We start from the raw sequence: 12,720 nt of genomic DNA on the forward strand, positions 1-12,720 counted from the left end.
CCTGTAGTGTGATTGCTGATCATAGGGTAGTTCTATTTTTAACTTTTTAAGGAACCTCCATACTGTTTTTCTTAGTGGCTGTACCAATTTGCATATGGTCGGGAACATTTCTTAAAAGAATCCAGAGAAGAACTAAAAGCCATTGGTGCTATGCTCTTAAACTGACTTTGCAATTAGGTTGACCAGCTTATTTTTTTTTCTTTATAGCTTAGAGTTTAAAAGAGTGACCTTATTGTTTCAAGGTTTTTCTAAGTTGCTGGATTTGGTATATAAGGTTTAAAAGAGTGGCTAACTATTGTTTCAGGGTTTTTCTCCCAAGTGGCTGACTGCCAGTCTACAAATATTGATGGTGGTTGCATACATACAAGCTCGAACAGATCCGCCATGATGCTAGCTGGCCAACACTAATGATAAGACAAATCCTGGTTTTACACTGTGTCTTCAATCTAATGAATACAGTATGAAATCAAAGAAATGCATTTTTTCTAGGTTGATCTGTTTGCATTCTTCCCCTAATTTAAATAAATCCGCATATTTTCCCTGTTAAATAACTGTAGTGTGTGTGTGTGTGTGTGTGTGTGTGTGTGTGTGTGTCTACATGTATGTGTAAAATTTAGTTCCCAGAGAGGGGAACATAGAGGCACCTGGGTGGCTCAGTTGGTTAAGCATTGGACTCTTGGTTTGGCTCAGGTTATGATCTCATGGTTCTTGAGTTCCAGCCCCACATTCAGGCTCTGGGCTGATGATGTGGAGCCTGCTTGGGATTTTCTCTCTCTCTTTCCCCGTCTCCCCCTCTTTCCTCCTCTCCCTCTCTCCCTTTTTCTCCCTCTCCCTCTTTCTCCCCCTCCCCCCCCTTCCCTGCTTGTGCTCACTCTCTCTCAAAACAAACAAAAAAACAACTTAAAAAGAGGGGAAAATAAACTGCTGTATATGTTGCTTGAACTGTTGACTGCCTTTTGGATATTCATGGCCTTGGCCAGTGGAGCTTGGGGGAATCAATCTGGTGTTGTCATTTTACAATAATTATCTTTTATGAATGCATATAGATGCTTACTACTGAATTCAAAGTCTTTGACTTGTATTTTATTAATTGAAAATGGAATTAACCTAACATGTTCATAAGGTACATGTGAAGTAGATGCAGGAAATAATGTTTGCCCATTGGTAGTAGAAATCTCTCTCCAGCAAGGGTTTTGGGGAAAAGAAAACCTAAAGGGCACATAGACTAGCTAAGATAACCACATGAAAAAGAAAGGCAAGAACTGGTTTTGGGTTATCGAGATAATAGGAAGACAGAACAGAAAAGCAGTAAAGCATAACTTAGAATATAGCAAATGGAAAATTATGGTGTTAAATAAACATTTATCAAATTAAAAAAAAATCCCTAGATGGGTTTGTGTATATGTATGTATATAAGATGTATGTAAGATTGTCGTTTAACCGTCTTTATTTGGTACTTAATTATACATTTATAATTTTATTAAGGATTCTAGAATGTTGCAGACTTTAGACTTGTTTGACCTAGGACTCTTGAGTTTTAAATAAAACGCAGTACTTGAGAGGTTGATGAAAAGGAGAATTTATTGGAAAGTGTCTCATGAAACTTGGTGCAGGGTTATAGCCTGGAATTAGAGACACAGTGGGAACTAGGGACTCAGTGGAGATTATGCCAGATGTTATTTCATTCTCCTTTTCTCTCTGCAGACCAGATAATCCTCACCTAGTCCACAAATCATTAAAACAAGTCTTCCAGCAACTCTTTAATTTATGTTATTTGTGTAAGCTCCTAGAGAAAAGCACTGTTTTTGTTCCTCCCCTCTTCATATTTTTTATCTTTCTCAGATTAAGTAATGTACTCAAGGATCACATGCAAATATGGCTCTCTAGCCAGCTCTTAACCACTACTTAGTATTATTAAGTTAACTTAGATCTAAACTGTGAGGTTAGATATGTGAACCCTTGGGGTAATATCAATGACCTTGACTACTGGTAAAGAGATACACATGCTAAATTTTACTGAAACAGAATATTGAGTCCTTATGAAGATGTATAACTAGTGTCTTTGAAACTCAGCAGCATAGCCAACTGAGTTTGGGGCAGCATAGTCTGTAAAAGCTTGAAAGGTCATCATCCGTCTGTGCCAAGCCCTCTGCCCCAAGGTGGCTGCAGGAGTGTTAATTGGTTAGAGAGGACTTTTTTGGTATCACAGGAGCTGGTACTTTTTCTTATATTTACCACTGATTGTAATTCTGCGTTTACAGGGGTGACTTTTTTTCTCCTTTTCCCACTAGAATGTTAAGGACTAACGTACCTTTGTGCTCAGAAGGAGTGTTATAAATGTTTACTTTAAGAAAGTAGAGAATGGATGTAAGAATTCATGCTGTTAAAATGTGATGAGAATTTTATGTCTTCGTGTTTTCAAGAAGTTATTTTGATCAGACTTGTCATTTATATGTGTGTAAATTATATATATTGACTTTATATAGTTTTTCTTCTTAATAAATCATGCAATTCTCATAACAGCATTGAATGTGCTCTATTTTAAAATAGAGGGTCCTTATTTTCATAAATTGGTGCTCTAAATTGTACTGTGAGTGGTAAATTACTTACCATTTTAGAGGGAATCTTTTTAGCATTAGAGAATTGATATAATTTCAAGAAGCTTGTTCATTCAGTTTTGGAAGTGAGCTGTTTACTTTCCTCAGTAGCAGGAATCAGGCCTAGCATTTTAAACCCATGATGGAAACGGATTTCTCTTTTTTTTTTTCCCTTTGAGAAAATCCAACTGAGTGCTGCATAAGTAAAATCATCCTTGTCACTACAGGAATTAAAAAAGAATTTTTCCTGTTTTTACATTTTAGAACAGGGGATCTAAAGCTCTAATAGGATATCTCCACATTGAGGCTTTTTGAATGTTAATGATTTTAGAGACGATTTTGTGTTTTTATAGCTCTTACAGTTTTGGAGTTAGGAAGGTAAGTCCTTTCAGTGGTCTCAGTAGTTTAAGTGTGGCCCATAGGGTGGATGTTCTGTTCATGACTTACACTGAGTTATGTGTAGAAGAATAATATTTGGTATTAAGTTACATTATTTTGGGGGTTGACATAACCTGGAGGTTGTTAGTGGTTGTCTAATTTTCTTTAAACTAGTGGTGTTCCACCAAAGTGTTTGAAGTGCTGCAGATGATTTCCTAATCACACCTGCACACAGGTTAGTTGGCTTCTTAGCCCGTTAGTTACTGCTTCTGAACTGTCTCTTAAAAGCAACACCATAGCAACACACAGGATTCTGAGTCCTCAATCTATACCAGGTAATTTAGGAATTTATCACTGCCATAGTTGTGGCCTTGTTATAAATTCCCATATTTGAAATGTAATTTGCAACAGGTTTTTCTTGAGAAATAGCATATAAAAAGTGTTTAGTTCTCTAGTGGTAAACATTGTTTCTTCCCTAGTCATATAGAGTATTTTACTGAACGTGCCATGGTGGGAACTTCAGGTATATGAGAAAGAAAGGTTGGAGAATTGAGGTTATGGGCAAACCTGTTAAAGCCTTGCGGGGGGGGGGGGGGGGGGGGGGGGGGGGGAACGTAATGAAAGTAAAATACCTTGTATGCCATATTATTTATGGCTTTTGGAATAAACTATGTTGAGGTATACTTTATATACAGTAGCATATGCTAATTTGAAATGGTTAATTCACTGAGTTCTGATAAATATACATACCTGTACAACCACCACAATTCAAGGCAAGGCACATGTTCGTTACAGAAAAATGTTTCCTTGTTCCCAGCTGCAGTATTTTCCACTCTTCACCCTCATCCCAGGCAACCACTGATCTGCTTTTCAATGCTCCATATTAGTTGTGCTTCTTTTAAAGTTTTGTATAAATGGAATTCCATTCCATTTTATAGTAGGCAGAATAAAAGCCCCTCAAGGGTATCCATACTCTAATCCCCAGAATCTGTGAATATTTTACTTTACATGGCCAAAAGGGATTTTGCAGATATGATTAAGGGCTTTGAGATGGGGGAGATTATCCAGGTGGGTCCAGTCTAATTATTTGAGTCCTTAAAAACCATGGTCTGAGAGAGGAATGCTGAAGAATGGTCAGAGGGATGGGTTAGCAAAAAAGTAAGGCTGCCTCTGTTAGCTAGAAGGATCAAAGTAAACCTCCAAAGAGGAATAGGGTCCTGCTCTTACACGTTTTGGTCCAGTGAGACCTGTGCCACACTTCTGCAGAATTTGGCATAATACATTTGTGTTGTTTTAAGCCACTCACTTTGTGGTAATTTGTTGCAGCAGCCATAAAAAGTAATATTCTATGCTGTTTGCTTTTGTGCCTTTTGTTTTTAAAGATTCATTATGCTTTTGCCTATGTTAGTAATTAGTTTTTTATCAGTATAGTCCCTTGTATGGATATATCATACTTTTTTTTTTTTTTTTAAATGTATGCAACTACTGATGGAGGTTTGGATTGTTTCCAATTTTGAGCTATTAGAAATGAAGCTGCTTGTGAATATTTCTGTTTGGGTCTTTGTATGGACATGATGTTTTCACTTCTTTTTACCTTGGAGTGGGATTGCTAGGTCAAGTGGTAAGTATACATTCAGTTTTATAAGAAACTGCCAAACTGTTTTCCAGGTACCAATTTACATTCCCACCAATAGTTTCTCCACCCTAGAATTCTTAGCCTTTTATTAGTTTAGTTTTGTTTTGTGTTAGAGCATGCAAGGGGTGGGGGAGAGTTTCAGTGGGGGGAAGAGAGAGAATTTTAAGCAGGTTCCACACCCACCTGAGCCACCCAGGTGCACCCATTTAGCCTTTTTAAATCTTAGCCATTGTAATGTGTGTGTAGTATATTCCTGTATTTTAATTTTCGTTTCGTTGATGATGACATTCATGTATCTTCTGTGAATCGTTTAAATATTTAGCTCATTTATTTGGGTTGTATGTCTTTATGTAATTGTGGGGCTTTCTTTGTATATTCTGGAGACAAGTACTTTGTCAGAACTGCAGAGAATGTTTTGTTGTTGTTGTTTTTTCCCCCAGCATATAGCTTGCTTTTTCATTCCTTTCATGCTTTATTTTTTGTAGAGTAGAAGTTTTAAATTTGATCAAGTCTAGATTACACATTTTCTTCTTTCATGATCTGTGCTTTTTGTGTCCTAAGGAAATTTATCCTGTGTTGTCTTTTAGAAGTTTTGGGATTTTAGCTTTTACTTCTAGGTCTGTGAACATTAAAACACTTTGATTTAATTTTTGTGTATGGCATGAGATAAGTTCATTTCTCTTTCCATGTGAATACCCAGTTGTTTCAGTACTACTTGTTGAAGAAGAATATCCTTTCATAATTAATGACCTTATTAGCACCTTTGTCAAAAATCAGGTTTTTGGTGGTTAAGGGGTAGATTTCTTATGGTCTTCTGTGTATGTGATCATGTTACTGTGAATAAAGATGATTTATTCTTTTTGATCTGTATGCCTTTCTTTCTTTCTTTTTTTAACGTTTATTCACCTTTGAGAGACAGGGACAGAACACGAGCTGGGAAGGGGTAGAGAGAGAGGGAGACACAGAATCCAAAGCAGGCTTCAGGCTCTGAGCTGTCAGCTCAGAGCCCAACATAGGGCTCAAACTCATGAACCGTGAGTTCATGACCTGAGCCAAAGTCATACGCTCAACTGACTGAGCCACCCAGGTGCCCCTGCCTTTGTTTCTTTATTTCAATTGGGTAGGGCCTCCAGGACAGTGTTGCATAGGTGTTGGTGATAATAGGACATTCATGCCTTGTTCTCAGTTTTAAGGGCAAAGCATTCTTTCACCATCAATTATGTTAGCTGCAGGTTTTTCAGATACTCTTTATCACATTGACGATGTTTTTCTTCTATTCCTACCTTGCTTAGAATTTTTAATGGGAATGTGTATTGGATTTTGTCAGGTTTTTGCTGCATCTTCTGATATAATCATATGTTTTTCTCTGTTTTGTTAATATAATGGATAATATTGATTTAACATTTGAAATTTTCCTTGCTTGTATTCCAGAGTCATGATGTACTATCCTTTCTTATATATGGTTAATTTGGTTTTCTAATATTTTATTATGAGGGATTGATTTGTGGTTGTGTTTCTTTGGGGTTTTTTTTTGGCTAGTTTTTGGTTTTAGCATTGGGGTAATGCTAATTTAAGGATATGAGAAATGTTTGCCTTCTGTATTTTTTCAAAGTGTTTATATAGATTTTTTTTTTTCTTTAAATGTTTGATACAATTCACCAGAAAAGTCATCTGGACCTGGACTTTTCTTTATGGGAAGGTTTTTAATAACATATCAGATTTCTTTTATAGATACAAGACAGTGTAGATTTTCTCTCTTTTCTTGGGTCTTTTTGGTAATTTGTGTATTTCAAGATTTTTTTTCATTTTAATTTCAGAGCTGATTAGCTTAATATCCTGCTCTTTCAATAAATATGGAATCTGGTTAAGTAACCTTTCTCATTGTTCATGATTAGCAGTATGTGTCTTAATCAGTGTAGGGAGATTGATTTATTCAAACACGTGTTTCACTGGTCTTCCTCTATAGTATGTCCATTTTCTTTTACATTGATTTCCACTTTATTTCCTTCCATCTACTGAATTTAATTTGTTCTTCCTGCTTCTTAAGATTAGATCTGTGATACCAAATGCCAGCTCTTTTGTAATACAAAGTATTTAGTGCTGTAAATTTCCCTTCAAAGTGGTGTTTTAGCTGCATCCCACATTTTCATTTAATTATGAGTTCTAATTTTGTGATTTTTTTAGAGCTCTTTGACAAATACGTTTTAGTTTTTAAAAAAAATTTTTAATGTTTATTTTTGAGAGAGAGAGAGAGAGAGAGCATGAGCAAGGAGAGGCAGAAAGAGAGGGAGACACAGAATCCAAAGGAGGCTCCAGGCTCTGAGCTGTCAGCAGAGTCTGATGCAGGGCTAGAACTCCCAAACTGAGATCATGAACTGAGCCAAAATTGGATTCTCAACCAGCTCAGTCACCCAGGTGCCCCTCTTTGTGATTTTTTTTCTCTTTGACCCGTTAGTTATTTTATGCATATGCTTTTGTTTTCCAAATATTTGGGAACTTTGTACATGTCTTTTCTTTATGGTTAGTGAAAATACTCTGTGATTTAAGTCTTCTAGATTTGTATCTCTTTTGTAGCACTGTATGTGTCTATTTTGGTCATGTTAACTGTTTGCATTTTGTTCTGTTTCTGTTGGGTGGTGTTTTTTATAAATATCAGTTCAAGTTGGCTAGGTGTTCAGATCTTCTGTATTCTTGTGATTTTTATGTTTGTTTTTATTATTTATGGAGTGAAGAGTGTTAATCTACAACTCCAAATGTGATTTATCTGTTTCTCCTTTAAGTTCTCTCAGCTTTCATATATTTCCAAGTTGTGTTGCTAGGTGTACCCATTTAAGATTTATATGTCCTTCTGATGGATTAACCACTTTCTCATTATGAAACATTCCTTACTCCTTTTCATTAAAGTACTTGTTTGATATTACTGTAACCACCATAGCTTCCTTATACCTAGTGTTTGCATGTTATGTTTTTTCCAATTTTTTTTACCTTTAATTTGTATATTTTTATAGTTACAGTGGATTTTTTTTAAAGCAGCATGTAATTGGTCTTTTTTTTTTAAAGTATGTTGACGATTTGTCTTTGAATTGGATTTAGATCATTTACATTTAATGTAACATTTAATGTGATAGAATTTAAGTATGCTACCTTGCTATTTGTCTCTTTTTTTTTTTTTTTTACTTGTTGATTTAGTAGTTTTTAATGTTTCATTTTGTTTCCATACCTCTTTGTTTACTTAGTGGTTACTCTGCAGTTTATTTTTTGCATACTTTCAGTTTGTCTTCAAGTAAAATTATAGCACTCCACATACAATGTTACAATAATCTGCTTTTCTCCATTTTTTTCACTCATACTCTACGTTTTATTTTCAGAGGTGTTATAAATTTGAGGATATATTATTTTTGCATTGAACAGTTTACATTGAAGAAAATTTTTTTTTTTTTACATTCCATGTGCAAGCGTGCTTGTGGGGGAGGGGCAGAGGGAGAGAGAATCTTAAGCAGGCTTCACACCCAGCTTGGAGCCCAAGGGCTTGATCTCATGACTGTAAGATTATGACCTGAGGGGCGCCTGGGTGGCTCAGTCGGTTGAGCAGCCAACTTCAGCTCAGGTCATGATCTCGCGGTCCGTGAGTTCGAGCCCCGCGTCGCGCTCTGTGCTGACAGCTCAGAGCCTGGAGCCTGTTTCAGATTCTGTGTCTCCCTCTCTCTGACCCTCCCCCGTTCATGCTCTGTCTCTCTCTGTCTCAAAAATAAATAAACATTAAAAAAAATTAAAAAAAACAAAAAAAAAAAAAAAAAAAAAGAAAAAAAAAAAAGATTATGACCTGAGCTGAAATCAAGAGTTGGACACTTCACCATCTGAGCCATCCAGGTGCCCCTGAATAGTTTACATTTTAGAGGAAACTTTAAAAAAGAAAAATTCTTTATGTTTGCATGCCTATTTATCAGTTCTGGCATTTGTCATTTTTTTGGGTAGATCAAAGTGTTAACCTGTGTTCTCTCTGTTTAGGAACTTTTTCAGCATTTCTGCTGTCAGATCTGTTGGTAAGGAATTCTGTCAACTTTAGTTGTATTTCATATTCATTTTTGAAGAATATTTTCACTGAAAATAGAGTTATGTGTTGTCATCTTTTTTACTAGAGCTCTTTAAAGACATCTTTCCATTATCTTCTTCCTTGCATACTTTCTGATGAGAAGTCTTCAGTTCTTCCTGTGTATTTAAAATTTTTTTTTCTTTCTGACTGCTTTTATGGTATTTCTTTTCAACACTGATTTTCAACAATTTGATAATAGTGTGTATAGCTTTCTGTGTGTAATAATAATTGTGTAGTTTTCTCTTTATTTTGCTTGGGTTTATTTGAGCTTTTTAGATCTGTGGATTTATACTTTAATTAGAATTTCAAAAATCTTTGAGATTTTTCTTTTCCACCTTACCTCTGCAACTCCACTTACATGTGTGTTTGACTGCTTGTTATTATCACACAGATTACTATAGCTTCACCCCCCCCACTGAAAAAATATGTAACTTCTTTTCAAAATCAATTTAAATCTTGCAAAATTGTGGCTTCTGATAGATGCTTGGTATCACTGTTTTCTCCTCAAATTTAAAATATTATGTGTTGTGTTTGAGAGTTCACTCTGGCATTCTAGTGTGCTTTAGTGGTCTAATTGGGAACGATGAGCCTGTATCTGTGTTCAGAAATTTTATTTTCCTTATTTTCTTTATTTTTTTAAATTATTTTTTAATTTTTTATTTAAAAAACTTTTTTTTAACGTTTATTTATTTTTGAGACACAGAGAGAGAGAGAGAGAGAGCATGAACGGGGGAGGGTCAGAGAGAGAGGGAGACACAGAATCTGAAACAGGCTCCAGGCTCTGAGCAGTCAGCACAGAGCCCGATGCGGGGCTTGAACTCATGGACCGCGAGATCATGACCTGAGCCGAAGTCGGACGCTTAACCGACCGAGCCACCCAGGCGCCCCATGTGTTCAGAAATTTTATAAAGGTGTTGAGGTCTACTACTCACGTGTGTGAAGGACCTCTTATATATAAATTTTATATTATTGAAGATGCGGTTCATTATGTACCAGTGTCCTTTCTATAAGGATTTATGACAGAAATGTCCTTAAGGTTTTAGGAACAGGAAATTGATATATACTCTTCTTGTGGCTGTGAACTTTTGAACCTTTTAGTACATGTAGATTCTTCTGCTAGAAAACTTGTTTTTTGTAGTAAAATAAATGATATAAAATTTACCAATTTAACAAGTTTTAAGTATACAATTCATGGCATTCGGTAAAATCACTGTGTTGTGAATTATGACCTGTATCCATCTCCAGAACTGGTTCATCACCCTAAACTGAAACTATGTATCCATTAAAGAATAATTCCTATTCTCTTTACCCCCAGCCCTAGATAACCTTTATTATACTTTCTGTCCCTAAGAATTTGCCTATTCTAGGTACTTTACATAAATGGAATCCTAATATTTTTCTTTTTGTGTCTGGCTTATTTCACTTAGTATAACATCTTCATGGTTCATCTTAAATCTTGTAGCATGTATTAGAATTTCATTGCTCTAGTTTTTTAAAAAAAAAAATTTCCCCCAGCTTCATTGATATATAATTGACTTAATATTGTATTAGTATAGGATGTGCAACATAATGGATCAGTATGTATATGTAATACATATATGTACATAATATAGTAAAATTATTACTACAGTAAGTTAATGTCCATCACCTCACATAGTTACAAACGTTTTTTTTTTCTTGTGGTGAGAACTTTTAAGGTCTACTTTAACAGTTTTCAAATCTACAATTCAGTATTGTCATTTATAGTCATCATGTTGTATGTTTCATCCCCAGAACTTATTTATCTTACAACTGGAAGCTTATTGATCATCAATGAAAAAAGTACTTCATTTCTTCTTATGATTGAATAATTCTCCATTGTATGTGTATATACCACATTTTGTGTATCCATTCATTTGCTGATAAACACGTGTTATTTTCACCATTTGGTTATTGGGAATAATGCTTCTCTCAAAATTGGTGTGCAAATATGTTTGAGTCCCTGTTTTCAAATTTTTTTTTTTTTTTTTTTTTTTTGTCTTCAGTTGTTTTGAGTATATACCCGGAATTGCTGGATCAAATGAGAATTCAATATATCTATATGTTTTCCACAGTTCGTATACTGTTTTGCATTTCAGTGCACAAAGGTTCCATTTGATCCACATCTTCACCAACACTTGGTATTTTCTGTTTTTTTTTTTTTTTATAACTTAAAATTATTTTTGTTACAGTAAAATGTCAAATTCACCATGTGTACTTTTTAAGTATACCTTTTAGTCATGTTAAGTAAATTTACATGGTTGTGCAATCAGTCTACAGAACTCTTTTCATCTGCAGAATTGAAACTCTATATCCATTAAATAACAATTCCTTATTTCCCTCTCCCTCTAGTCCCTGGCAACCACTCTTATAGTTTGTTTCTATGAATTTTGAGTACTCTAGATACCTCATAAGTGGCATTACATAGTCTTTTTGTGACTGGCTTCTTTCATTTAGTATGATCTTATTCAAGGTTCATCTTTGTTGTAGCACGTGTCAGAATTTTTTTTTTAAGGCTGAATAGCATTCTGCTGTATGTATACAGTATGTTTTGTTTATCCATTCGTCCTTTGATGGACACTTGGGTTACTTCCACCTTTTGGCTACTGTGAATAATGCTGTCGTGAACCTGACTGTACGGATGCCTCTTAAAGTCCCTGCTTTCAGTTCTTTCTATTGCTGGAACAAATAGTTCTATTTTAAATTTTTTGTGGAACCCATATACTGTTTTCCATAGAGACTGCACCATTTTACATACTCACCAATACTGCACAAAGGTTTCAGTTTGTCCATCTCTTTGCCAACATGTTGTTGTTGTTATTATTTGATAATAGACATCCAGATGGATGTGAGGTGATAATGTGGTTTTGACGTATAATTGCCTAATGATTAGTGATGTTGAATCTTTCTATATGCATATTTTTCATTTATCATATTTGTAGAAATATCTTCAAGTCTTTTGTCCATTTAAAAACAAGATTATTTGTGTTTTGTTGTTATTGAGTTGTAGGAGTTCTTTATTACGGATGTCGATCTCTTATCAGATACGAGTTGCAAATATTTTCTCCCATTCCCTATGTTGCCTTTTCACTCTGTTGATGGTATAATTTGATGCACAGATTTTTTTTTTTTTTTTTTTTTTGTTTAATAACAGCCACCCTAACAGGTGTGAGGTGGTATTTCACTGTGGTTTTGATTTACAGTTTTCTAATGATATATATCTTTTTTGGGAAAGCTTAAGATTTGAGCAAGTGTTTGTGCACCAGCTTCATTCCTGCTTCCGTTTACTTTTCTGTTTCCATTTGTATTATTCATTAGTTTAAAATTTTTATTTATTTAATATTCTATTCTTACATCTAAATTATTTTTGAAACCATGCTGATATAATTATTGCTAAGATGAATTCTTGGTTGATGAAGAATTACACAATATTAGATCTTGATCTTGCCATTGATCAAATATGAGGCACTGGGCAGGTCAGTGTACTTTTCTCTGGGTCCATAAAAGGCAGTAATGATACAGGTCTTGATTGCAAACCAAGTCTTTAAGCAGTGTGGTTCTGCAGGGTAGCTTCAGCTGAATAGGAATGTGAGAGTGGGAATTGTAAACAGCAAGAGTTGAACAGACTTCTAGGAAAGATGTATGGAAAACAGAGGGAGATGGAAGCAATAGTAGTTCGATTGGGGACTAATCAAGAACAATAAATGGGATGTTCAGCTCTGAGCATAAATGATGACTATAAATGATGATTACAGAGATCTATATAGGAAATATAGAAATATATAGAACCAGGGTCAACATTGCCTGAGTGGGTGAGGGAAATTAAATATGGATAAGCTTTCTAAGTTTTCTGGAAAAACTTAGAGTAGAATGGGGCTCAAATTAATTAATCATTTGGCTCTGGAGAAACCGGAGAGAGGAGGGATCGTGGCCTAGAAGTGAGAAGTAAGGTGTATTCATCCAGAGTGAGTATAGCAACTTAAGTTTTGTAGACTGGA

At 35.1% G+C, this 12,720-nt stretch overlaps 1 protein-coding gene across 5 annotated transcripts in view; it reads left to right on the forward strand.

Annotated features, from left to right (window-relative positions):
• Window positions 1–12,720, forward strand: part of TBL1XR1 (TBL1X/Y related 1) — a 178,086-nt gene that overhangs the window by 24,647 nt on the left and 140,719 nt on the right. The window lies entirely within an intron of this gene.

Source organism: Panthera uncia, chromosome C2 (assembly GCF_023721935.1).
Source record: "Panthera uncia isolate 11264 chromosome C2, Puncia_PCG_1.0, whole genome shotgun sequence".
Taxonomy (NCBI): domain Eukaryota; kingdom Metazoa; phylum Chordata; class Mammalia; order Carnivora; family Felidae; genus Panthera; species Panthera uncia.